This window comes from Oryctolagus cuniculus, unplaced genomic scaffold, assembly GCF_964237555.1.
Source record: "Oryctolagus cuniculus unplaced genomic scaffold, mOryCun1.1 SCAFFOLD_162, whole genome shotgun sequence".
NCBI lineage: Eukaryota > Metazoa > Chordata > Mammalia > Lagomorpha > Leporidae > Oryctolagus > Oryctolagus cuniculus.
In genome coordinates this window covers 56,408-83,675 of record NW_027208348.1, presented here as the reverse complement: position 1 = coordinate 83,675, position 27,268 = coordinate 56,408, and the positions used below count along the sequence as shown (strand labels likewise).

General features: G+C 40.2%; 1 long non-coding RNA gene across 1 annotated transcript in view; it reads left to right on the top strand.

Moving 5' to 3' along the window:
- Positions 1-27,268, top strand: part of LOC138848296 (uncharacterized) — a 78,976-nt gene that overhangs the window by 18,316 nt on the left and 33,392 nt on the right. The window contains exon 1 of the long non-coding RNA XR_011386098.1: positions 1-27,268. This exon is cut by the window's left edge and continues 18,316 nt beyond it. This is a non-coding gene — a long non-coding RNA (uncharacterized lncRNA).

The following is a 27,268-nucleotide window of genomic DNA, read 5'->3' as shown; positions in this document are numbered from 1 at the left end:
GTCGGCATCCCAGGTGGTGGCTTAAACTGCTGTGCCATAATACCGGCCCATGTAATTGAAATTTTGTAACTATTAAACAAAGATGTCTTTCAGAGGCAAATGATAAATTATATTTTAAAATATTATTGCTTTATCCAATCTGATTAGTGCATTACAGTGTTATTCTGAATTATTTGGAATGAAGTAATGTGTCATAAAACAGAATCAGGCCTCTTTTAAGGTCTACTTTTATGAGCTCTTTGAGTTTGCTTTTAGGCATATATATTGAAGTTACTTGAAAATGATGATTTCATTTTAGATCATGCTAACAAGGGATTTAGGTTGCTTTATAAAGCAAGAGCCTAACTTCATATACAAATGAAGTCAATAGGGTTTTAAATATATTTATTTACAAAGATAATCTTATTTGGCTAAAAATTAGTAGTAGAAAAATGTATTATATAAACAAGTATCCTCCCAATTCTTCTGTCCGAAGATAACTAATACTACACTTGTATATGTTTTTCAAAGAATCATACAAAAAGAAAAACTATTCCCCCCCCCCCCCCTTTTTTTTCTGTATGCAGGAAATCTTTCTGGGACTGAACATATAGATGTCCTTTATTTTTAATGACCAGGTAATGTTACTTTGACAAGCAGCTTTTCCACCCTGGAGACATGAGTTTTTTTTTTTTTTAAATTAGTATAAATGATTATGTAGTAAATGTCTTTATGGTTAGTTTGATACTTTTAAGAAAATCCACAAGGTGGATTCCTGGCATGCAAATGCTGGATGTACACATGTAAACATATCAAAGATGCCAAATTAACCCAAGCCTAAGATGTCATCAGCTTACCTATTTATTGTGCTCATGGCCCCTGAACATCCCTCCATTCCTGATAATCGGCGTTATTTAGGTAGGTGTGTTTTTAAACATATGCAGCATTACCTTTTCCCATTTAAATTAACTTACATCTTGTTAATAAAAACAAATTTATGTTTGAAAAAATAGTTTATACATGTATGAGACGTGCTACTTTTCATTTTGCATACAACGATTGGTACCCATATAGGCTCCCAGTTTGAAGGCCTTTGAATTACCTCCTTGAGGTGCTGTCATGGCTGTAGAAAGTAACACGTTTCTTTTCTTTCTCTTCATTTTTGACTCCTTGGGAGGAAGAAAACTGCTTTTTCATTTATATAAGCACTCTTTTAAAAGATTTTTCAGAAACTTTAAAAAAGTCTTTTCAAATTTTTAAAGATTCTTACATCATAAAATTCATTTATTCCATGTGTACAATTAAGCAATTTTTAGTATATTCAGAATGGCGCAACTGGCATTTCACTTTGTATCTCCCCTGAAAGAAACCTTAGGTATAGTCATTCCACATTGCCCTATCCTCACTCTAGATAATCACTAAGCTACTTTCTGACTCTGTAGTTGTGCCTGTTTTGGACATGTCTCATAAATGGAATCATACAACATGTATTTTTTTTTTACTTGTTATACTCTTTTTTTTTTTTTTTAAAGATTTACTTATTTGAAAGACAGAATTACAGAGAGATCATCCATCTGCTGGTTCACTCCCCAAATGGCTACAATAGCAAGGGCTGGACCAGGTTGAAGCCAGGAGTTTCATCTGGGTTTCCCACATGAATGCAGGGGCCCAAGCACTTGGACCATCTTCGACTGCTTTCTCATATGCATTGGCAGGGAGCTGGATTGGAAGTGGAGCAGCCAGGACTTGAACTGGCTCCCACATGGAATGCCTGCACTGCAGTCATTGACTTAACCTGCTGTGCCATAGTACTAGCCCCTCAGTTTTTAAACAAGATTTATTTATTTATTTTAAAAAGGAAGAGACACACAGAGAAAGCAGTCTTCTAGCTGCTGGCTCACTCCCCAGATGGTTGCAGTCACCAGGGCTGTGCCAGGTGGAAGCTAGGAGCTTTTCCCAGGTCTCCCACATGGGTGGCAGGGGTCCAGCACTTGGACTGTATTGCACTGCTTTTCTCAGGCCTTCAACAGAGAGCTAGATTGGAGAGGAGCAGCTGGGACACGAACCGTTGCACACGGGGAATGCTGGGGTGGCCATTAAGTGGTGGTGGCTTTATCCATTAAGTGGCAACACCGACCATGTTTCTTTGACCTGTTTTTTTGTTGTATGTGTGCTCAAGAGTAATTTTTTAGTGTTTTTTTATTTATATAAGTTGAACAAATTGCATATATTTCATAAATACAAAATTTTGAACATAGTGATAGTTCCCACACTCCCTCCTCTTTCCTATCTTTTAACTTTTACAATGATATGCTTTTAGTTTATTTTATAATCATAAGCTTGCCCCTCCACTAAGTAAAGAATTCAACAAGTAGAAGAAAAAAACCACTGTTCCTCAAAGCAAGAGACAAAGGCAGTAACAATAATCAAATCTCAAAACGTTAATTTCTCTCATATACATTACAGTTTTTTGTACTCAGTTACTATAGATCAGGGGAAACATGGTATTTGTCTTTTTGGGACTAGCGTGTTTCACTAAGTATAATGGTTTCCTATCTAATCCATTTTGTTGCAAAAAACAGGATTTAATTCTGTTGTACATCTGAGTAGTATTCCATAGTGTATATATACCTCACATTTTCCTTTAATTTTTATTTGACAGGTAGAGTTATAGACAGAGAGAAAGGTCTTCCTTCTGTTGGTTCACTCCCCAAATGGCCGCCACAGCTGGCACTGTGCTGATCCAAAGCCAGGACCCAGGTGCTCCTTCCTGGTCTCATGTGGATGCAGGGGCCCAAGCACTTGGGCCATCCTCCACTGCCCTCCCAGGCCACAGCAGAGAGCTGCACTGGAAGAGAAGCAACCGGGACTAGAACCCGGCGCCTATATGGGATGCTGGCGCCGCAGGCAGAGGATTAACCAAGTGAGCTATGGCACCGGCCCCCCTAATATGCTGTTTTTAAGCCTCCAATCACATAGTCTGTACCTCCCTTATTTTAGGTCACAATTTAAGACTCATACTTCAACTAATATTAGAAAATAATATTTTGTAAGTCATAAATATAAATTTTTGACAGAATCAGGGGGAAGGAATCAGGGTGCAGTGTTTAAGATGCCACTTGGGAGAACTCTTCCTACAATATAAGTGTCCTTTTCTATCCACATCCTTGCTACATGTCTTTTTTTTTTTAAAGATTTATTTATTTGAGATGTAGAGTTACAGAGACAGACAGACAGACACACAGAAAGGGGTTTATTCTGTTGGTTTACTCCCCAAATGGCTACAAGTGAGCCACAGCGCTTGCCTGATATTTTCTATATCTAGTCATTGTTGATGGACATTTTGGTTGGTTCCATGTCTTAGCTATTGTGAATTGAGCTGCAGTGAACATAGGGGTGCACATAACTTTAATAAGCTGATTTCATTTCATTTGGGTAAACTCCCAGTAGTGGGGTAGCTGGGTCCATGCGTCCTGTTCTCAGATCTTTGAGGAATCTCCATACTGTCTTCCACAGTGGCTGTACTTGTTCACATTCCAACTAAAAGTGTATTAGGGTACCCTTTCCCTCATATCCTTGCCAGCTTTTATTGTTTGTTTGCTGTGTGAGAGCCATTCTGACAAGGGTGATTTGAAACCTCATTGTGATTTTTGTTTTGCATTTCCCTGATGGCTAGTGATCCTAAGTATTTTTTCTTAGGTCTGTTGGCCATTTCAGTTTTCTCTCTTGAAAAATGCCTGTTCGGGTCCTTTGCCCATTTCTTTTTTTCCCCCAATGAAACCTTTTATTTAAGCAATACAGATTTCATAAGTACAACTTAAGGAATATAGTGATTCTTACCACCATACCCACCCTCCCACCCAAACTGCCACCCCTGCTCCTCCCTCTCCTGTTCCCAGCCCCATTTTCCATTAATACTCATTTTCAATTAACTTTACACACAGAAGACCAACTCTATACTAAGTAAAGATTTCAATAATTTGCATGAACACACACACACATATACACACACACAAAAGTGAGAACAAGTTTGAGTTTACTCTCATAATACAACTCATTGAGGACAGAGGTCCTGTGTGGAAAGTTAGCGGACAGTGACTCTTGTTATTAATTTAAGAATTAACACTGTCATGTATGACATCAGTGACCACCCAAGGCTCTTGACATGAGCTGCCTAGGCTATGGAAGCCTTTTAAATCCCAAACTCCATCAGTATTTAGACAAGGCCATAAGCAAAGTAGAACTTCTCTCCTCCCTTCAAAGAAAGGTATATCCTTCTTTGATGGTTACTTCTTTACGCTAGGGTTTTTTGTTTGTTTGTTTGTTTTTAAGATTTTTTTATTTCTTTGAAAGGCAGAACTACAGAGAGAGAGAAAGAGATATTTTCCATCCTCTGGTTCACTACCCAAATGGCTGCAATGGCTAGGGTTGGGCCAGGCCGGAGTCAGGAGCTTTCTGCAGGTCTCCCACGGGGGTGCAGGGTCCCAAGGACTGGGGCCATCCTCCGCTGCTTTCCCGGGCACATTAGCAGGCATACAGATGAGAACTGGGGCAGCTGGGACTTGATTTGTTGTCCATGTTGGATGGTAGCACTGCACCACAGCGGCTGGCCCCCTGTAGCTATTTCTTAATTGGATTGATTGTTGCTGTTGAGTTTATTGAGCTCTTTATAGATTCTGTATATTAACCCTTTATCTGTAGCATGGTTTGCAAATACTTTCTCCTGTCCATTGCCTCTTTACTTTGAGTGCTTCTTTTTTTTTTTTTTTTTTTTTTTTTTTGACAGGCAGAGCAGACAGTGAGAGAAAGAGAGACAGAGAGAAAGGTCTTCCTTTTGCCGTTGGTTCACCCTCCAATGGCCGCCGCGGCCGGCGCACTGCACTGATCCGATGGCAGGAGCCAGGAGCCAGGTGCTTTTCCTGGTCTCCCTGAGTGCTTCTTTTGTGGTACAGAAACTTCTCACCTTGATGTAATTCCAATTGTCTAGTTTTTGCTTTTAAGTCCTGTGCTCCTGGAGTATTTTCCAAGAAGTTTTTTTCTATGCCTTTCTATGTCTCAGAGTTTCTCTAATGTTCTCCTCTAGTAATGTGATGGTATGAGGTCATACCATCCATGTGCACATGGATCCTGGATCCATTTCGAGTTGATTTTTTTATTTTATATATATATATATATATATATATATTTGACAGGCAGAGTGGACAGTGAGAGAGAGACAGACAGAGAGAAAGGTCTTCCTTTGCCGTTGGTTCACCCTTCAATGGCCGCCGCAGCCGGCGCGCTGCGGCCAGCGCACCGCGCTGATCCGATGGCAGGAGCCCGGTGCTTCTCCTGGTCTCCCATGGGGTGCAGGGCCCAAGCACTTGGGCCATCCTCCACTGCACTCCCTGGCCACAGCAGAGAGCTGGCCTGGAAGAGGGGCAACCGGGACAGAATCTGGCACTCCGACTGGGACTAGAACCTGGTGTGCCGGCGCTGCAAGGCGGAGGATTAGCCTAGTGAGCCGTGGCGCCGGCCCCTCGAGTTGATTTTTTTAAAGATTTTATTTATTTGAGAGGTAGAGTTATAGACAGTGAGAGAAAGACAGAGAAAGGTCTTCCTTCCATCTGGTTCACTCCTCAGATGGCCACAACAGCTCGAGCTGCATCAATCTGAAGCCAGAAGCTTCTTCCAGGTCTCCCATGTTGGTGCAGGGGCCCAAGCACTTGTACCATCTTCCACTGCTTTCCTAGGCCATTAGCAGAGAGCTGGATTGAAAGAGGGGCAGCTGGGACTAGAACCTGTGGCCATATGGGATGCCAGCGCCACAGGTGGAAGATTAACCTATTGCGCCACGGCACCGGCTCTCTAGTTGATTTTTGTATAGGCGTTTTATTTCATACTTCAGTCATGGAGATCCATTTTCCCAGCACCACTTTTTGAAGAAACTGTTCTGTCTCCAGGGATGGATTTTAGCTCCTTTGCCAAAGGTTAGTTGTTTGTAGTGCATAAATTGACTTTGTGGTTTCTGTTCTGTTCCGCTGAACTACATGTCTGTTTTTGTGCCAGTATGAAGCTGTTTTGATTATAACTAGCCTTAGTATGTCTTAAAATCTGGTATTGTGATGCCTCTGGTATTGTGATGCCTCAGGTATCTGATGTTTGAAACTGCTTTAGCTATTCAGGTCTCTTGTGCTTCCATTTGCATTAGTGTCATTTTTTTCTAGATCTGAGAAGAATGTCATTGGTATTTTGATTGGGATCACATTGAATCTGTAAATTGCTTTTGGTAGTATGGACATTTAATGAGATTAATTCTTAAAATACACAAACATGGAAGCTTTTTTTGTCTTCTATTTTGTTCCTTAATGTGTTGTAATTTTCATTATAGGAATCTTGCAGCTCCTTGACTAAGTTTATTAGAAAATATTTAAATTTTTTGTAGCTATTGTGAATGGTAGCTGTTGTGACTGATTTTAGTTCTTTCTTAGCCAAGGCATTATCTGTACATACAAAGGTTACTGATTTTTATATATTGAATTTATATCTTGCCACCAAATTTTACCAAACTCTTAGGAATTCCAATAATCTTAGTCTGGAGTCTTTTGGTGCCCCTAGAGAGTCCTGTCATCTGCAAACAGGGATAATTTGACTTCCACCTTTCCAATTTGTATTCCTTTAATTTCTTTTTCTTGCATAATGGCTGTTGCTAAAACATAAAGAACTGTATTAAATAGCGATAGTGGGGCCAGTGCCATGGCTCACTTTTTTAATCCTCCGCCTGTGGTGCTGGCATCCCATATGGGCGCCAGGTTCTTGTCCCGGTTGCCCCTCTTCCAGTGCAGCTCTCTGCTGTGGCCTGGGAGGGCAGTGGAGGATGGCCCAAGTGCTTGGGCCCTGCACCCCATGGGAGACCAGGAGAAGCACCTGTCTCCTTTGGCACAGCGCTGGCCATAGCGGCCATTGGGGGAGTGAACCAACGGAAGGAAGACCTTTCTCTGTCTCTCTCTATCTCACTGTCTATAACTCTACTTGTCAAATAAAAAAAATAGCGATAGGAGAAGTGGAAATCCTTACCTAGTTACAGATCTTAGGGGGAATTCGTTCAGCTCTTCCCTATTCTATGTGATGCTGGTTGTGGGTTTGTCATATGTTGCCTTGATTGTGTTGAGAAATGTTCCTTCTATACCAATTTGCTTAAGGTATTTATTGTGAAAGAATGTGTGCTTTATCAAATGCTTTATATGCATGTATTGAGATATTCATACATTTTTATTCTTCAACTTGTTAATGTGATGTAGCACATTTATCGATTGGCATATATTGAACCATCCCTGCATACCAGTAATAAATTCCACTTGGTCTGGGTGAACGATCTTTCTGATATGTTGTTGGATTTGATTTGCTCATATTTTGTTGATTTTTGCATCTGTGCTCATCAGGAATATTGGTTTATAGTTCTTTCTTTGTGTCTTTTTTTTTTTCTCCTGGATTAGGGATATAGGTGATGCTCAAAGGAGTCTGGGAGGATTGTTCTGAATAGTTTGAGAGTTTGAGAAGAATTGGAGTGAGTTCTTCTTTGAAAATCTGGTAGAATTCAGTGGTGAAGCCATCCTGTCCTGGGCTTTTCTTTGTTGGGAGAGTCTTTATTACTGGTTCAAACTCTTTCTTGGTAATTGATCTAAGTTTTCTGTGTCTTCATGTCTCAATTTTGCTAGATTCTATATGTCTGGGAGTCTGTCCATTTCTTCGAGATTTTCGAATTTGTTGTCATGTAGTCCTTTGTAGTAATTTCTGATGATTATTGTTATGGTATCCATTTTTACATCTTTCTCATCTGTGATTTTATTGACTTAGATCTTTTTCCTCTTTTTTTGGTTAGTTGAGCCAATGGTGCATCAATTTTTATTTTTCCAAAACACTAGCTTTTCATTTCACTGATACTTTGTATTTCTTTGTTTTAAATTCTGTTTATTCTCTGGTTTTAATAATTTCTTTTCTCCTAATTTTGGGTGTGGTTTGTTTTTCTGGGTCCTTGAGATGCATTAATATCTACTTTATTTGATGCCTTTCCAATTTCGTGATGTAGGCACTAATTGCTATAGACCTTCCTGTTAAGACTGCTTTTGCTCTATCCTGTAAGTTTTGATATGTTGTGTTGTCATTTTCGTTCATTTCCTGGAATTTTTTGATTTCCCTTTTGATGTCTTCTTTGACCCACTGTTCATTCAAGAGTGTATTGTTCAGTCTCCATGTGTCTGCATATTTTCTAGAGATTGTTGTTAATTTGCAGCTTCATTCCGTTGTGGTCAGAAAGATAAATGGTATGATTTCAATTTGTTTGAATTTGCTCAGACTTGCTTTATAGCCTGGCATATGGTCATTCTATCCTAGAGAAAGTTTGATGCACTGATGAAAAGAATGTGTATTTTGCAACTGTGAGGTGAAATATTCTGAAGATATCAGGTCCATTTGGTCCATAGTGTTAACTGCTGTTTTCTTCATAGATTTTCTGTGTAGTTGATCTGTCCCTTAATGCAAGTGGGGTGTTAAAGTCCCCTGTTACTGTTGTCTTGGAGGCTGTGTCTCCCTTTAGATCAATTAAAAAAAATTTTTTTTTTGACAGAGTGGACAGTGAGAGAGAGAGAGACAGACAGACAGAAAGGTCTTCCTTTGCCATTGGTTCACCCTCCAATGGCCGCCACGGCCGGCGCACCACGTTGATCCGAAGGCAGGAGCCAGGTGCTTCCTCCTGGTCTCCCATGGGGTGCAGGGCCCAAGCGCTTGGGCCATCCTCCACTGCCTTCCCGGGCCACAGCAGAGAGCTGGCCTGGAAGAGGGTCCGGTGCCCCGACCGGACTAGAACCTGGTGTGCCGGCGCCGCTAGGCGGAGGATTAGCCTGTTGAGCTGCGGCGCCGGCCCTAAAATTTGTTTTAAATAGCAAATGCTTTGGCATTGGGTACATATGTTTGTTACAGTCACATCTTCTTGTTGGATCTATGCCTTAATCATTACATAATGCCCTTCTTTGTCTCTTATAACAGATTTTATGTTAAAGTGTATTTTGTCTTTTATTAAGATGGTTACACCTGCTTGTTTTTGCTTTCCATTACCATGGAATATCTTTTTCCATGCTTTCACTTTGAGTCTGTGTTTCTTTGTTGGTGAGGTGTGTTTCTTGTAGATAGAAAATAGATGGGTTTGTTTTTTAATTCACTTATCCAATCTGTATCTTTAAATTGGAGAATTTACACCATTTACATTCAAGGTTATTATTGATAAGTTAGGATTTGGCCCTACTGTTTTTACATGAATACTCATATTGTTTGCTTTGGATTTCATTTGTACTTCTACTAGGAGATTTTCTGCCTTTATATTCTTTCATAATGATGACAGTTCTCTGTTTCTGTGTGTATCACATCCTTAAGAACCATTTGTAAGGCTGGATAAATGGTGACATTTTTTTTTTTTAATTTCTGTTTCAGAAGGTCTTTATTTCACCTTCATTTATAAATGAGAGCTTTGCTGGACACAGTATTCCGGGATGACAGTTTCTTTTAGTGTTTGGACTGTGTCTCTGCATTCTCCTCTAGTATGTAGGATTTTGATAAGAAATCAGGTGTCAGTTTCATTGGGGATCCTCTGGAGGTAATCTGAGATTTCTGTCATGCACATTTTAGAATTTTTTCTTTATGTTTTACTGTTGAAAGTTAGTCAAACTTTGAACAGTAAAACAAATATAATGTTGTACTGAAGATCTTTTTACATCATGTCTGTTAGTTCTATGTGCTTCCTGTACTCAGATGTTCCTTTCTTTCTCCAAATTAGGGAAGTTTTCTACCGAATGAATAGGTCTTCTTTTTTTTTTTTTTTTTTTTTTTCTTTTTTCTTTTTTTTTTTTTATTTTGACAGGCAGAGTGGACAGTGAGAGAGACAGAGAGAAAGGTCTTCCTTTGCCGTTGGTTCACTCTCCAATGGCTGCTGCAGCCGGCACACCCTGCTGATCCGATGGCAGGAGCCCGGTGCTTCTCCTGGTCTCCCATGGGGTGCAGGGCCCAAGCACTTGGGCCATCCTCCACTGCACTCCCGGGCCACAGCAGAGAGCTGGCCTGGAAGAGGGGCAACTGGGACAGAATCCAGCGCCCCAACAGGGGCTAGAACCCGGTGTGCCGGCGCCACAGGCATAGGGTTAGCCTAGTGAGCTGTGGCGCCGGCCCTGAATGAATAGGTCTTCTAATCCATTCTCTATTTCCACACCTTCAGAAACTCCTAAGACTCCTATGTTTGGTTTTTTGATATTATCCCATAAATCTTGAACACTGTTACTTTTTCTAATTTCTTCTTATTTATTTTGTTGGTCTGAGATACATCCCAAAATTTGTCTTCTAGCTTGGATATTGTTTATTCTGCCTCATTAGTCCATTGTTGAGGCTTTACACTGTGTTTTCTATTTGACATATTGAATTCTTCATTTCTAGTATTTTTTTAAAGATTTATTTGAAAGTCTGAGAGAGGTCTTCCATCCAATGGTTCACTCCCCAATTAGCCGCAACGGCTGGAGCTGCACTGATCAGGAGCCAGGAGCTTCCTCTGGGTCTCCCACGCGGGTGCAGGGGCCCAAGGACTTGGGCCATCTTCCACTGCTTTCCCAGGCCATAGCAGAGAGTTGGATCGGAAATGGAACAGGCGGGTCTCAAACCAGTGCCCATATGTGATGCCGGCGCTTCAGGCCAGGGTGTTACCCTGCTGTGCCACAGCGCTGGCCCTCGCACGTAAGTTTTTAATTTTGATAATGCCTAATTTATATTTTGTTTTTGTGTGCTTTGGTATTGATTCTGAACACAAATCTTGTATGAATTTGCTTTTGTATGCTGGGTTCATGAGATTGATGAGATTGGGTACTTTTTTTTTTTTTTAATTTAAAATAAACCTCAGCCACTCATTCATAGGAGATGATACTAATTTTAAGGGAGTTTGTTTTTTTTTTTTGTATTGCATATTTTTGGTGCAATGTTTGGTATTGCTTTCTAGGTCTAAAAAATCAATTTATCAGCCTTTGCAAATTCATAATGTAATTTTCTCATGCTCTATTTTATTAGCATTAAGCCTTTCTTCATGCTAAGTAGGTGGTGATCAATTTATTGAAGATTTAAAAGTACTGTTTTCAGACTATTTTTTTATTACATGTTAATGTTTCTGAAATTTCTAAATGAAACATTGATAATTGAAATTTTTATAGATTTAAAATAATTCACTTTTGGTCATCTACAGAGAAGTAAAATATTTCCTTTTCATTGAATTGTAATTTTAGGTCTCCTTATTTTTCTGGATAATTAATGTACCGGGCATGACTTACTGATAAGTATGACTAAAGTTCTACAAATTAATCCTAACAAGTTTCCATCATTTAATGTCTGTGCTGTAAATTGTTCTCAAATTGTTCCTGTTATTCTGGCATTATATCTTATGTGGATATGAATTCTCACTTTGTGTGTAAAAAGGAATATGGTTCAACAGGATTCAAGAACTTAAAAATCATTGCCCTTCAAAAGGAAGACCTTTCTGTCTCTCTTTCACTATCCACTCTGCCTGTCAAAAAAAAAAAAAAAAAATCATTGCCCTTCTTCACATTTGTAATAACTCTTTTAATGTGAAGTCAAAGTAATTTTAAAGGAATGTTATGGAATCTGTTATCTATTGGAAAAACACATTTTATTGTCATTTTCCTATACGTAAATGGCCTGCCATTTATTTTAGAGTTATTATATTTCTGGGCCCCGGAATGTTTCTACATTTTATAATTAAAGTTTGGTGGGAGCTGGAATGGTTTCTTGGAATGTTATAATATGCTGTTTGGAACAGTGAGCCTTTAGAAGGTTTCGACTTTGAGCCAACAAGGTGTTTTTATATCCAAATAACTATTTTTTTTTTATGGAATAGATACAGGAAGTATTTTTGGTAATTTCCAGGTTTTTTTTTGTGTGTGTGTGAATCTAATATTATTGAAATTACCTAAATAATAACATTTTAAGTTAAACAGTTATGCAGCTTACCACAGTGCTGTTGCCCCTGATCAGAGTTGAGCCTGGGGTGTGTCTCTCATTTCAGTCCAGAAAAGGGCTCTGTGTTTCTCCCTGCAGTGTGTCATGACCTTTCACTAGGGCAGTGCCAATAAGGGAGGAGGACACTGCTTCAGGCAGCGCATTTGACTTTGGCATTCTCCTGGGTTTGTTGTGAGTGATTGCAGGTCTGTTCAAAAAAAATGGAACCAGGTTGCTTTCTCCAGTTATGTTGCCCTGAGTATACCTGATCCCCAGTAAAGGCAAAAATACAGAGTTGCTGGGGCAAGTTCCTGGCAAAAGGTATGATGTTGAGAAACTTTAGGGCTATCTGAAATGCTGTCTAGGCCTTCTGGGGGAGCCCACATGGGCGCCTAGAGAACACACATGTGGTGTGTAAGAGGAGTGTTGTGTTGCTGGGGAAAGTGCTCATTCTATTTGATAACAATGCATTATCATTTAGTGAGGCCAAAGAAATTTCTTTGCAGCTGTGGAATGCTCATTTTTGTTCTGCCCTTTTTTTTTTTTTTTAAGATTCATGTATTTATTTGAAAGTCAGAGTTAGAGAGAGGAGAGGCAAAAAGAGAGGGGGAGGAGGGGAGAGGGAGAGGGAGAGTGGAGCCCTTAACTGCTTCACTGTGTTTTAAAATCTGTTACGTCATGCACACTCCCATCCCAGCTTAAATGCCTTACCTTCTCTGTTCTAGTACCCACATAGCGGAGCACTTTAGGATACATTGGGTCGACTTTGAAGATTCTCTATTGGTTAGGGTTCAGTTGCTAAGCACCAAAACTAATTCTTGGTGTTTTAAGCAGAAAGGGATTTATTGTGGGGAATCAAATGTCTTGTTGAAACGTTGAAGGAGCTTAAAGAGAAGCTGGCATGAGTCACTCAGAGCTCCTCCCAGATGGGCTCTGCAGAGCTGGACCATAAGGGTGGCCCACAGGCTTGCTTAGTTCGGAAGCTGACTGCTGATGTGGCAGCTGCTGCCCACTTCTTGGACCAGGACCACATTGTCCTTGAGAGCAGGATGGGTCGGTCATTTACTCAGGGTCAGCCTTATCTCGGTTGGAGAGACAGAATCACATGTGGCATGATTCACGTTTGTCACAGTCTGACAGAACTTAAGTCCAGTCTAGAACACCAGAGGCAAGCGATTTGGGGAATGTGGTGCTTAGCTTTCCAGGCCCTGCAGTTCATGGTAATCTACATTGTTCGCTACAGATTTATGATTTTAAACTGTAGCTGGTCCTTCAGAATTGTCCTGCAGTCCTTTAACTTCTCCTTTTTTTTTTTAATTAAAAAAAATTTATTTATTATTTTTTTGACAGAGAGAGTGGACAGTGAGAGAGAGAGAAAGGTCTTCCTTTGCCGTCGGTTCACCCTCCAATGGGCCGCGGCGAGCCGGTGCACCGCGCTGATCTGATGGCAGGAGCCAGGTGCTTCTCCTGGTCTCCCATGGGGTGCAGGGCCCAAGCACCTGGGCCATCCTCCACTGCACTCCCGGGCCACAGCAGAGAGCTGGCCTGGAAGAGGGGCAACCGGGACAGAATCCGGCGCCCCGACCGGGACTAGAACCGGTGTGCCGGCGCCGCAAGGTGGAGGATTAGCCTAGTGAGCCGCGGCGCCGGCCCTTTAACTTCTCCTTGATGGATTTATTGTTTTGACCCTTAAAGCACCAATTACCGCACCACTCTGGCCCTTTTCCTCTTAGCAGGTGACTAGAGCCTAGCAGCTCTTTTGGTGTTACCTGCTCTTAATTCTTCCTGCCTGTCCCTTTCAGATTACCACAGATGGCCCTAACACCCCTCTGTGGACTGTAGGCAAGAGATGGCAGGAGTCAGTGAAGCCCCTGGGAAGTTGAGAGGCTCTGGAGTGAGGTCTGCAAGGTGAGGGCAGCACATGTGAGGAGGGGCGTGAAAATCCTACAAGTTCTGTGTGATTTTTGTCATCTTTGAACATCATCAAATTGCTCTAAACTCAAGGCTGTCTTGTCTCGCCGATGGTATTATGTTCTGATACCTTCGTGGTATCCTCTCTCCTTTTGGGCCTCAGGTCGGGCCATACTCGGTTCTGTATTTCTGCTGTTTAGGCACTGTACTCCCTAATTTATCCCTGGCTTTAAGAAATGGAGTTTTGTTTCCATTGGTTTACTTTTATGTCCTCTTGGATATCTAATAGGTTTCTCAATTTCGATTTGTTTAAATCCAAACTCTTTTTTTTTTTTTCTCCTCCAAACATACCTCTAATCCGTTGTGCCCCACTTTGGTAAATAGCTTTGTAATTTACCCGGTAACTCGGGCTTCAAACCTTGGAGTTAGCCTTCATCCTTTGCTTTTCTCATTTTTCACATTCCATCCATTAGCAGATTCCAGTCTCTGCCTTCCAAATATACCCTGACGCTAACAACTTGTAATCGCCTTCCTGCTGCCGTCCAGGCCACCGTCGTCTTCCACAGCCTTTCTGAATGAGGGTCCGACTATTCTTCTGTACCCAGGGGCCAGAGTGACCTAAATCTTATCCTTTTTGCTGCTTGTTTAAGATATACATTCCATTGCATTTTGAAGACCGTTTATAGTACTTACAGTGGCCCACCGGGGTCTATGTGTACTCCCCCTTTTTTTTGAAAGCTTGATATTTTTTAAAAAAATTATTTATTTGAAAGTCAGAGTTAGAGAGGTCTTCCATCTGCTGGTTCATTTCCCAAATGGCCGTAACTACTGGAGCTGTGCCGATCCAAAGCCAGGAGCCTCTTCTAGGTCTCCCATGTGGATGTAGGGGCCCAAGGATTTCGGCCATCTTCTGATGCTTTTTCAGGCCATAGCAGAGAGCTGGATTGGAAGTGAAGCAGCCGGGACTTCAACCATATGGGTTGCTGGCACTGCAGGCGGAGGCTTTACCCGTTAGGCCAGGGCCCTGGCCCCTATGTGTACCTTTTTAACTTTTCCTCCTACCATTGTCTCTCTGACTTGTTAAGCTGCTTCCACACACCTCCTATTACCTATTTAAAACAACTGCCTTCCCAGTTTATTGGGCTAGATACCTATCTTTCCCGCTATCCCCCTACCCGATCCCTCTACACTATAAACTTCAGGAGGGAAGGAACTTTATTTTGCTTCTGTTTTGTCAATTCTTTGCTTGGTACATAGTAGGTAATAAATGCTTGCTGAATGGAAACAGTGAAATTATTCTTAAGGCTTTAATTGGAATAATTTTTTTTTTCTGAAGGGAGCCTCTTGTAAGAGGAGTAAAACGTGTGAGGACTGACTACTGCAGGGAAAGGGACAACAGGCATGCAGGAGTAGAGCAAGTACGAACTTTGAGATTAACTAGAGGAAAATGGAATGGATAGCAACCTGACCAAACAAGTGGGAGCTGGGAAAGGAAATGTGAAAATGGCATAAAACAACAAAGGTGGAAGAAATGGAATGCATCATAGGCTCTCTGTGTAGCTAAGACGGAGCAGCCCCATCCCTCTCAGTTCTACTGTCTTGTAACTCCATCTCTGGACTTAGTAAGTATATGGAAGATGGTAAAAGATAGAAAAGAAGTCGATGGGCAGTCTACAGACCCCGAGGCCTGGAGAATGACACGGGAATGAATTTCTTGGATTTCCTTATTGCCCTCTGTATGTCCAGTGCAGGGTGCTGCAGAAGCCTACGAAGTTGACTGACCAGTAGGCACAGATGAAAAAAATCTCCAAGAGCAATCTGTTTCCCCCTGGCCAAAGGCTGGGGCCGTGTGTGTGTGTGTGGTGCTATTTCAGTACCCTACCAGATTATGTTGACAGTCTTATTGGGGAGCCAGTCTTGTACCCTCTGCCTGGTAAAAGAAAGTGGGGCTCTGCCTTTTTATTTTTTCTTCCCATGGTGGAGTTAGCAAGGGCCAGTGTAGCTGAATACACCTCTGACCAGCCGCAGGGAGGTGGTTCAAGCAGGGGCTAATTGCTACCAGACTTAACACCTCCCCTCCAACCCTCATTGTCTGATTGTGAGCAGGTGAGCGTCAGTATACACTGGCATCAAAATAGAGGGGGATGGAGTCAGCTTTCTGTTCTCTGTCTCTGCCACCATCCCAACCCTCCTGTTAAAAGTGGCCCACTGGGTGATGAGCTTCTTAGCCCCTTGGGTTTTCATCTCTCTGGTGGTAGCTTGGCCCAAGTGGGATCTTGTCTCCTCCCATGGAGCAACAGAACAGTGAGCTGAAGCCACACTTGTGCTGGGAAGGTGTCATTCCATCAGCTGAATGTCTGCCCTGTCTGTCTGCAACAAGGCAGTGCCTCACTTTGTCACTGTGGTGGTTGCTGGGGGTGGGAGGTATGACAGATGGCTAAGCACACATACCTGCCTATCCCTGGTCTTAATGTCATTTAGCTAGGGATCTGCCTGCTGAAAGAAAGATTAAATAGAATCCAGGATCTCTTAGTATCAAAGATGTGCAGGTTACAATTAAACACTCATGGTACTAAGAACCAGGAAAATCACTCCTAAATTAGAACAATTGACGGGTGCCACACTGAATTTATCTGACAAGGATTGAGAGCAGGCATGATAAAAATGTTTTAACAAGCTTGTACAAATTCTCTTGAAATGAAAAATTAGAAAACCTTAGTCAACAAAAGGAGTTTAATATAAAAATTACAGAACTGAAAAATGAAAATGAAAAAGAATGTTGTATGGGGTTAATAGTAGAGTGGAGGTGACTGAGGACAGTGAACTTGGAGACAAATGATTAGACTTTTGTCTTGGATAAAGAAAAATGGAACATTTATTGCTAAACAAAATCTTAGAGATGAGATCCAGGGATAAAGACCCTAGATAATAAACAGACAGTTAATTGTATGGGGACAAGCTGAATGCCTTTTCTCTAAGAACCACAAGAAAACAAGCATACCAACTTTTACCTCTTTTATTCAAGATATACTGGGAGTCCTAGCCAGGGCAGTTAGGCAAGAGAAAGAGAGGGCATCCAAACTGCAAAAGAGGAAGTCAAATTGTCATTGTTTGCAGATGGCATGTTCATATGGAAAATCCCCAAAGACTGACTTATAAGCTATTGGAACTAATACATTCTAGCAGTGTTTCAGGATACAAGGTCATGAGCAGAAATCAGTAGTGTTTTAGTCTGTTGGAGAATTATCTGAGAAAGAAATCAGGAAAACAATATTCCCGATAGCTTTAAAAAAACAAAAAAAGAAAAAATCCTGGGAATAAATTTAACCAAAGAGGCAAAAGATCACTGCAGTCAAAACTGTCAATGGTGAAGGAAGTTGAAGAGGACATGAAGAAATGAGAAGGCATTCTGGCCGGTGCCGTGGCTCACTAGGCTAATCCTCCGCCTTCCGGTGCCGGCACACCAGGTTCTAGTCCCGGTCGGGGTGCCGGATTCTGTCCCTGCTGCCCCCCTTCCAGGCCAGCTCTCTGCTGTGGCATGGGAAGGCAGTAGAGGATGGCCCAAGTGCTTGGGTCCCTGCACCCGCATGGGAGACAGGAGGAAGCACCTGACTCCTGGCTTCGGATCGGCACAGTGCCGGCCGTGGCGGCCATTTGGGGGTGAACCAATGGAAGGAAGACCTTTCTCTGTCTCTCTCTCACTGTCTATAACTCTACCTGTCAAATAAATTAAAAAAAAAAAGGAATTAATGTTTTTTAAATGTCCACACTGCTCAAAGTGATTTGGAGAGTCAGTGTAGTCCTTATAAAAATACCAATGAGTACCCAGTGATTTGTAGATTGAATGTAGTTTCTATTATTATTATTTATTTGACAGGTAGAGTTAGACAGTGAGAGAGAGAAAGTTCTTCCTTCCATTGGTTCACTCCCCTAATGGCCGCTGGGTGCCTCCTCCTGGTCTCCCATGCGGGTGCAGGGACCCAAGCACTTGGGCCATCCTCCACTGCACTCCCGGGCCACAGCAGAGAGCTGGACTGGAAGAGGAGCAATCGGGACTAGAACCCGGCACCACATCCGGGACTAGAACTCAGGGTGCCGGTGCCTCAGCTGGAGGATTAGCCAAGTGAGCCACGGCACCAGCCAAATGTAGTTTCTATTAAAATACCCAGAACTAGGAAAAACAGTACTACAATTTGTGTGGAACTACAAAAGACCCTGGATACCTAAAGCAATCTTGAGCAAAAAGAACAAAGAAGGCAGTGTTATACTCCCTGACTTTAAAATATGTTACAAAGCCATAGAAGTTAAAACAGCATAGTGTAGGAGTAAAAAGGTTTTTAGACCAGTGAAAGAGAACAGAGACCCTAGAAATAATCCTATGCATCTGTACCCAACTGGTTTTTGACATAAGTGCTAAGAATATGCACTAGAAATAAGTGGTGATAAATAAACCCAGCTATGGCTATAAAACAAACTTCAAAATTTAAGAGAATTGAAATCCCACAAATGATGTTCTGTGGCAATGATGGAATCAAACTAAAAATAACAAAGACAACAGTAAAATCTCAAAATGAAAATTAAACATAATTATAAATGACCTTTGTGTCAGTCTCTGAAGGAAAAATTTAAAGTATGAAAATACAATACTTTAAATATATGGAATGTAGTTTAAAAGCAGTCCAGATTTACAATTTACAATTCTAAATGATTACATTTGACAAGGGGAAAGGTCTCAGGTCAATTATGTAAACTCCTGCCCTGAGAAACTAGAACAAGATGGGCAAAATAAATTCAAAGGAACATAGGAGTCAATGAAATTGAAAGTAGTAAAACAAGACAAATGAAAAATTGTAAGAAGCTAGTTCTTGGAAAAGTTGAATAAAATTGATAAACTATGACCACATCACAATGACCAGGCATAGAGGACATCACTACAGGGCTATGGCTGTCAAAAGAATAGGATGGAGGAATCTGGAAAATATTATGCTGAGTGAATTAAGCCAGTCCCAAAGGGACAAATATCATATGTTCTCCCTGATTGGCAACAACTAACTGAGCACCAAAGGGGAAACCTGTTGAAGTGAAATGGACACTGTGAGAAACAGTGACTTGATCAGCTCTTGTCCTGACTGTTGATGTACAATGTAATACTTTATCCATTTTAGTATTTTTTTTGTTTTGTTCTAGTACTATTGGTTGAACTCTGTAATTAACACACAATTATTCTTAGGTGTTTACATTTTAACTGAAAAATGATCCCTGTTAAATATAAGAGTGGGAATAAGAGAGGGAGGAAATGTACAATTTGGGACATGCTCAGTCGGACTTGCCCAAATGGTGGAGTTAGAAATGTGCCAGGGGATTCCAGTACAATCCCATCAAGGTGGCATGTACCAATGCCATCTCACTAGTCCATGTGATCAATTTCAGTTCACAATTGATCGCATGGTAGGTCTAAGAGTCAAAGGGATCACACAAACAAGACTGGCGTCTGCTAATACTAACTGATAGAATCAAAAAGGGAGAGAATGATCCATCATGGAAGCGGGATACACAGTAGACTCATAGAATGGCAGATGTCCTAAACAGTACTCTGGCCTCAGAATCAGCCCTTAAGGCATTTGAATATAGCTGGAGAGCCCATGAGAGTATTTCAGGCATGGAAAGCCAAAACACTCTGGCAAAAAAAAAAAAAAAAAAAAAAAAAAAAAAAAAAAAAAAATCTCTGTGAGTGAGATCCCAGTGGAAAGAACGGGGCCATCAAAGGAGGAGGTACCTTTCTCTGAAGGGAGGAGAGAACTTCCACTTTGACTATGACCCTGTTGGATAAGATCGAAGTTGGCGAACTCAAGGCTTCCATAGCCTTGGAACTCATGACTAGAGCCTAGGGAGATTACTGACGCCATAAACAAGTATGTCAAATTGTTAAGTCAACAACAGGAGTCATTGTGTACTTACTTCTCATGTGGGATCTGTCCTTAGTGTATTGTCCAAAGTGAATTAATGCTATAACTAGTACTGAAACAGTATTTTACACTTCGTGTTTCTGTGTGGGTGCAAAATGATGAAATCTTTACTTAACATATACTAAATCGATCTTCTGTATATAAAGATAATTGAAAATGAATCTTGATGTGAATGGAATGGGAGAGGGAGCGGGAGATGGGAGGGGTGCGAGTGGGAGGGAAATTATGGGGTGGGGAAAGCCATTGTAATCCATTAACTGTACTTTGGAAATTTCTATTTACTAAATTAAAGTTAAAAAAAATAGGAAGGTTCCATATACAAAGGAAATGGCAAAATAAAGAAAGACTGGTTTAAGTTAGGTACATTATGTTAAAAGTTTGCACTGTACCCTTAAAAATGTTAATCCAGGGGCCAGTGTTGTGGCTTAGTGGGTAAAGCTACCACAGGGGATGCAAACATTCCATATAGTTGCTGGTTCAAGGCCTGGCTGATCCACTTTTGATCCAGCTCCCTGTTCATGGCCTGGGAGAAGCAGTAGAAGGTGGTCCAAGTGTTTGGGCCCCTGCCAACCATGTGGGAAACCCAGATGAAGCTCCTTGCTCAGCTCTGGCTATTGTGTCGATCTGAGGAGTGAACTAGCAAATGAACCCCTCCCCCTCTTCTCTAACTCTGACTTAAAATAAGTAAATCTTTAAAAAATGTTAATCCAAAAATTTAAAAAGCTTGATATATTAAAGGAAATCAGATACCATGCTGCAGAACAGTATCTAGTGATTTCAGTTTACAAATAAAAATTAGAGGAGCCAGCATTATGGCACAGTGGATTAAGCCACTGCCTGTGATGCTGATATCACATGTGGTACTGCTTTCAGTCCTGGGTGCTCCATTTCTGATCCCATCCAAGTTCATGGGCCCGTACCACACCCACATGAGAGATCTGGATGAAGCTCCTGGCTTTGGGCTGATCCAGCCCCATTGGTTGTGGCCATTTAGAGAGTGAACCAGTGGATGGAAGAGCTCTGTCTCTCCTCCTCTCTGGGTACTTTGTAACTCTGCCTTTCAAATGAAAAACTAAATATTCTTAAAAAAAATTAGGGGCACAAAGCATTAAAACTAGTATATTACAATATTAAAAACTCAAAAGTATGAAAGTACTTGAAAACACTGCTATTGCTACATTTAAATAATTTCCTCTTACAGCTATTTAATGTGTAGTTATTAATCTTTAAAACTTCATCTTGGGGCCGGTGCTGTGGCGCAGTGGGTTAACGCCTTAGCCTGAAGCGCTGGTATCCCATATGGGCGCGGATTCTAGTCCCGGCTGCTCCTCTTCCAATCCAGCTCTCTGCTATGGCTTAGGATAGCAGTGGAGGATGGCCCAAGTCCTTGGGCCCCTGCACCTGCGTGGGAGACCTGGAAGAAGCTCCTGGCTTAAGATCGGCGCGGTTCCGGCCGTCGCGGCCAATTGGGGAGTGAACAATCGGATGGAAGACCTCTCTCTCTCTTCCTCTCCTCTCTCTGTGTAACTTTCAAATAAATAAGAAATAAATCTTAAAAACTCACTTCATCTTAAAATATGCAAGTTTAATAACAAAAAGAAAAACTTCATAAATTCTCTGCTTTCCAAGATGATGTATAACCTACTCCCTTTTTGGTTGAAGATTGTTTTCAAGATAATTTTCTTGGGAGATAGCAGTGTTCTTTATCTGATTTGGGGTGGTGGTTTGTGAATGCTTGCATTTGTCAAAAGTAATGAAACGTATTTGCTTAAAAGATATAGATTATCCTATTTGTAAATTATGTCTTGGTAAAGTTGACTTTTTAAATTCAACAAAAGAATAAGGTAATATTACAGACAACTTTGTGCTCAGAAATTCAACAGTTTAGAGGAAATTCCTGGAGTTTTAGTTTTTTTTTTTTTTTTTTTTTTTAGATTTATTTATTTTCTTATTTGAAAGTCGGAATTAAAGAGAGGGAGAGACAGATCTTCCATCCGCTGGTTCATTCCCCAGATGGCAACAATGGCCCAGGGCTGGGCCAGGCTGAAGCCAGAACCTTCTTCTGGGTCTCAAACATGGGGCACAGGCATCCGTGCTGTCTTCTGCTGCTTTCACAAATTAGCAGAGAGCTGGATCAAAAGTGGAGCAGCCGGGACTCGATTTGGTGCCCATATGGAATGCCAGCACTGAAAATGGCAGCTTAACCTGCTGCACCACAATGCCAGCCTTGATTTTTAGTTTTATCAAAGATTAAAAGCTCAACCAACATAAACAGGAAATCTGAATATTGTATAGTCAGGTAAGAAACCGCACCCTTAATTTAAAATCTGAAAAATAAATCTCTGGGCCCAAATGGTTTTACTGGAGAATTTACAAACATTTAAAGAAACAATACCAATCTTATTAAATGTCTCCCAGAAAATGGAAGATAAGGGAAGTTAAAAAGTTCATTTTGAGTCTCATTTTTTCCTGACAGCAAAATCAAAGTAAAAAAAAAAAAAAATGTCAGTATCTCCATGGACGTTAAGGGTAATAATCTTCAAAAGATAGTTGAGTTGAATCCAGTAATGTATTAAATATTTCACATAACCTGAGTGGGATTTGTTCCAGACATACAAGTCAAGTTTAGCAATTGAAAATCATTGTAATTTACCATACAGGATAAAGAAGAAACATTGTGATGTATCCACTGACTCTAGAATTGATGAAATTCAGTATTCATTTATGAATAAAAACTCAGTAAATCAGAAATAAAGGAGAAATTTCTCAACTAGATATCTGCCAGAAACTTCCAACTAAGATCACATTTAATGAAGGAAGATGGAATGTTTTTCTTCTCCGGGTGGGAACAAGGCCAGAGTTTGTGTTCCTACCTTTGCGGTCCTAAATAGCACTACAATAGTGTTTATTCTCACATGACTTGAGTACATTTGTTAGAAAATGAAGTATTTGCCATTTTGTCACATAACAGTGTCATTTTGGAAAGGTTTTGCAGTATTCCCCTCTGATTATTGCTTGTAGAAATTAGATGTTCTCTTTTTCTAGAGTGAAGCAAAACCCCCAACCAAAATGGAACTGGAAGTTCTATCCACTGCATTAAACCACACCAATTTACAAAACTGCTGTGGTGCAGTTGGTTGAAGCCATGGCCTGTGGTGCTGGCATCCCATGTGGGTGCCAGTTTGGGTCCTGGTTGCTCCACTTCTGGTCCAGCTCTCTGCTGATGTGCCTGGGAGTACAGTGGAGGATGACCCGATTCTTGGGCCCCTGTGTCCACATGGGAGACTTGAAAGGGGCTCCTAGCTTTGGCCTGGCCCAGTGGATAGAGAATCTTCTGCCTCTCCTTCTCTCTGTAACTGTCTTTCAAGACAATAAATAAATCTTTAAAAAAAAAAGAAAAACAAGAATGTACTTGTTTAGATTATACAAATGTTTGCATAGAAAATCCTAGGGAATTTTATTAAAAACACCTTGAACTAATAAATGAATTAAACAGTTCTGATATGCCATATCAACATAAAAATCGGTCACATTTGTATAGCACAAAAACTAAAATGTGACAACTGAAATTAAAACACAATGAATGCCCTTTACAGTTCTTCCCAAGACTGAAGTGCTTAGGTATCAATGTGTGTAGGGAAGGGTCTTTTGTGCTGAAAATGCTGATGAAACAAATCCAAGCACCTAAATAAATGTTGACATATACCATGTTAAATATGGGAAGATGTAATTCTCTTTAACATAATTTTAATGCAACTCCTATGAAAACTTCAAAGCTTCTATTTTAAGAAACTGGCAAGATTACTAAAAAAAAAACAAAAAACAAAAAAACTTCTACGGAAGGGCTATGGCCCTAGAATAGCTAAACAATGTTTAAGAGGAGTAGTAGTTGGAATCACTGTACTGGTATTCAGACCTTCCCTTAAGTTATGTTAATCAAGACAGTATGCTGTTGGCTGGCAGCAGGGTAGAAGTATAGTTCAGTGTGGCAGAATAGACAATTAACAAATACATTCACACAACTAGGCCATACTAATTTCTGACAAAGATTCAAAAGCGAGTCAGTCATAGGAGGATGGCTTTTTCAAACATGGTGGTGGAGAAACTGGACATCCATAGGCAAAATGACAACCCTCAATCTGAACTGTATACTGTTTACAGAACTGAAAGTAGATTATGGACTTAATGTAAAATAAACTTCTAGGAAAAAAATTAGAAATTAGAAAGTGTTTAGGAACCAGAACTAGGCAATGTTTTTAGTTTTGATACCAAAAGTACAGTCTACAAATTTTTGATAAATGGGGAGCTACTGAATTTAAACAATTCTGCTCTATGAAAGACCATATAATTTCAGACAGGTATAAAATACTTAAAACCAGTATACCTGGTACTAAACCAAAGACTAGTACATCAAAAATAGAAAGACTTCTCAAACATCCATAGTAAACAGTCCAGTTATAAAGTAGACAAATGACATTAATAGGCATTTCATTGGCGAGGGCGTGTAATTGACAAATAAGCACAGAAAAAGCCAGCAGGAAAATAAAAATTAAAGCATGTAGAGCAACCACTTTTAAACAGCTAAAATGAAAAGTGGCAATGGCACCAATACTGTTGAGGATGTAGAAAAACAACATCACTCGATGGTGGGCATGTATAATGTGGTTGGTTTCTTGTAAGACCAAGCAGGCATCTACCATACAACCTGGCAGTTGCACTCCTGAATATTTATTCCAGAGAAAGTCGTGTAAACAAATCTGTACACAGATGTTCACAGAGCCTTTATTATTCTAATATCCCAACCCAGATACCCTTCGGCAGGTGAATGATTAAACCACAGTGCAGTGTATTGTGATTATTTCTCACAATAATATCAAGGAATTGATTCCTTTTGATAATGTGGATGAATTTCTATGTTGAGTGATTAAAAACTGATTTGAAAAGTAACACATGGTATGATTCCATTCATATCATATTTGTGACATGAAAAAATGGTAAAAATGGAGAAATGATTGGTGGTTTCCAGTGGTTAAAGAGTCAATGAGTGTGTCAAGGAATCAAAATGAAGTGTTTTCAAAACAGCACATGAAGATGGCTAACAGCAAAGTGAGGGATGCTGTGGTAATGGAAGTGTTCTGTGTCTTGGTGACTGTGTGCTGTATGCTGTATGTGGTATTGTACTACAGCTGTTGATGATGTTGCTACTGTGGGAAACTTGGTCAAGGGTGAATGGGATTTCTTTGTAGTGTTTGCTAAAAATGCATGTGAAGCTACAGTTATAACAAAAAGTGCAATTAAAAAACGTGACAGAATGAATTCTATTAGATTGGAAATTGGCTTAAAAATACAGCTGATTACAAGTAACACTTCAGTTGTGAAAGGGAAGATAGAAGTACAGAGATAGGAAAAAAAAGATACCATTCAAACAGAAAATATTGTTACTAGATCAGGTGAAACTTCTAGTTGAAAGCCCTAAAGATTATTACAGGAGTTTTTGATTGAGAAAAACACTGTTTCTGAAGAGGTAAAGTAGCAGTAAGGATGTGTAGACATCAAATCACATAGCTGCTAAACACAAAAAACCAAGAAACAAAACTGGCAATGCAAGCAAATTTTAATAAAAAAATGTAAATTGGATCAAACAAAGCAATAAAAGGTAAGTCTCCTTCCAAAGCCTGTGGAGAATAATGCAAGTCACATGCAGGGAGTCTGTGGAGTCAGAACAAAGGCACAACAACTGCCCTTTATCCCCTGTGTGTCCAATTTTAAAAATGGTTTTAAAATGGTGATAATGTATAGAATGTCATAATTTACCATCTTAACCAATTTTTAGAGTACGGTTCAGTAGAGTTGACGTAATTGTGCAGTCAGTCTCCAGAACTGCTATCTTGCAGAAACTGAAGCTCATGCTGCAGCTTAGGATCCATTTTTTCTCCTATATTTTAGTTATATGCTAGCTGAGAGAATTCTGATTTACTTAAGTTTGGCAGTTAATGGCTTTTAAAAACAGTTTCCCATGCAATTTCAAGACGTGCTTTAGTTACACTGATATATGAGTAGAAGCTTAAAAGAGGAATTGTGGAAAGTTTTTATTTCCAAGCTGAATAAAAATGTGACAGCTGCTCTTGTTATTATCATAAATAGAAAGGAAAGCTCCACAAATTTGCAACAAACATTAAAACTGCATTATGATCTCAGAATAGATGGATATTGTGTCCTGGGTTGTTGCTGGACTGAATATGATGGTGTGCTGGAAGCATGGCTCCATCAGATGTGCCTGGGCCCTGTCTGGTGTATTATTTGGCACATATGTGTTGCATAAGTCTGCTTGGTACTATCGTTTTGTGAGAGTGAACATAAAAATTCAGCAGTCCGGAATTCAGAAAATGATGAGTGGTGAGCATTTGTAGTTAATGACATGATTACTGCAAGTCATTCCCTTTCACAGTAATATCAAGAGACACTTTATTTCAAGGTCTACACAAGCACAAATTAACCTGATCATACAGGGTATTGTTTTGGGGGAACTTGCATAATACATACAAACTTGAAATAATACCCATCTGATTATGACCATGGTACTTTATTACAGCTGTGAAAATATATTGCAAAGTGTCAGATGTTCATGTGGGCCTTGAAGTGTTGCTGCAGAACCTTGGGCTCCACAGAATAGAGTTGGATCGCTGCTACTCTGGAGTATATGGGAAGAATGTCCTTAGGAATTATGTTTTGGAATCAGAGGCTTTTATTAAGAGATGAGTTACTGGTTATGCAATGAAAGTGCTTATGCTAATATGGTCAATTTTCTGGTTTCTCTGGCACCTGACTTGTTCCAGATTAGCAGTGTTTCCACACTCTAAGTATTATAACTTGAAAAGAATATCACTGATTGCAAGATAATTGGATACAACATATTTGAGAAACAATGAAGATTTAAATGAGCAAACCTCCTAATTTAATAAAATGTGTCATGTGAACAAAATGAAGTAACTTATTTTTTAAGGGATCCAAGTTTTCTGAAAAGGATTACTTGCTAAATATTAAGTGGTATAATTGCATTCAGTATATTGTACTGAAATCTTTTCATAATAAGAAATATGATTTATAGTACATTTTTTAAATGGCAAAAATTCCTATTCAATAACATGAGTTCATTTTTCTGGAAAGTTCTTGATTTGAAGGTAGGAATATGGTAACGTCATTCACTGGAACATGTGACATGAGCCTGGTGTTGTGGTGCAGTGGGTTAAGCCATTGCCTATGACACCGGCATTTCACATGAGCACCGGATCAGCTGCTCCACTTCCATCCAGCTTCCTGCTAAGATACCTGGGAAAGCAGCGGAAGACGGCCAAGTTCTTGAGCTGTGCCACGCAGGAGAGGAGACCCAG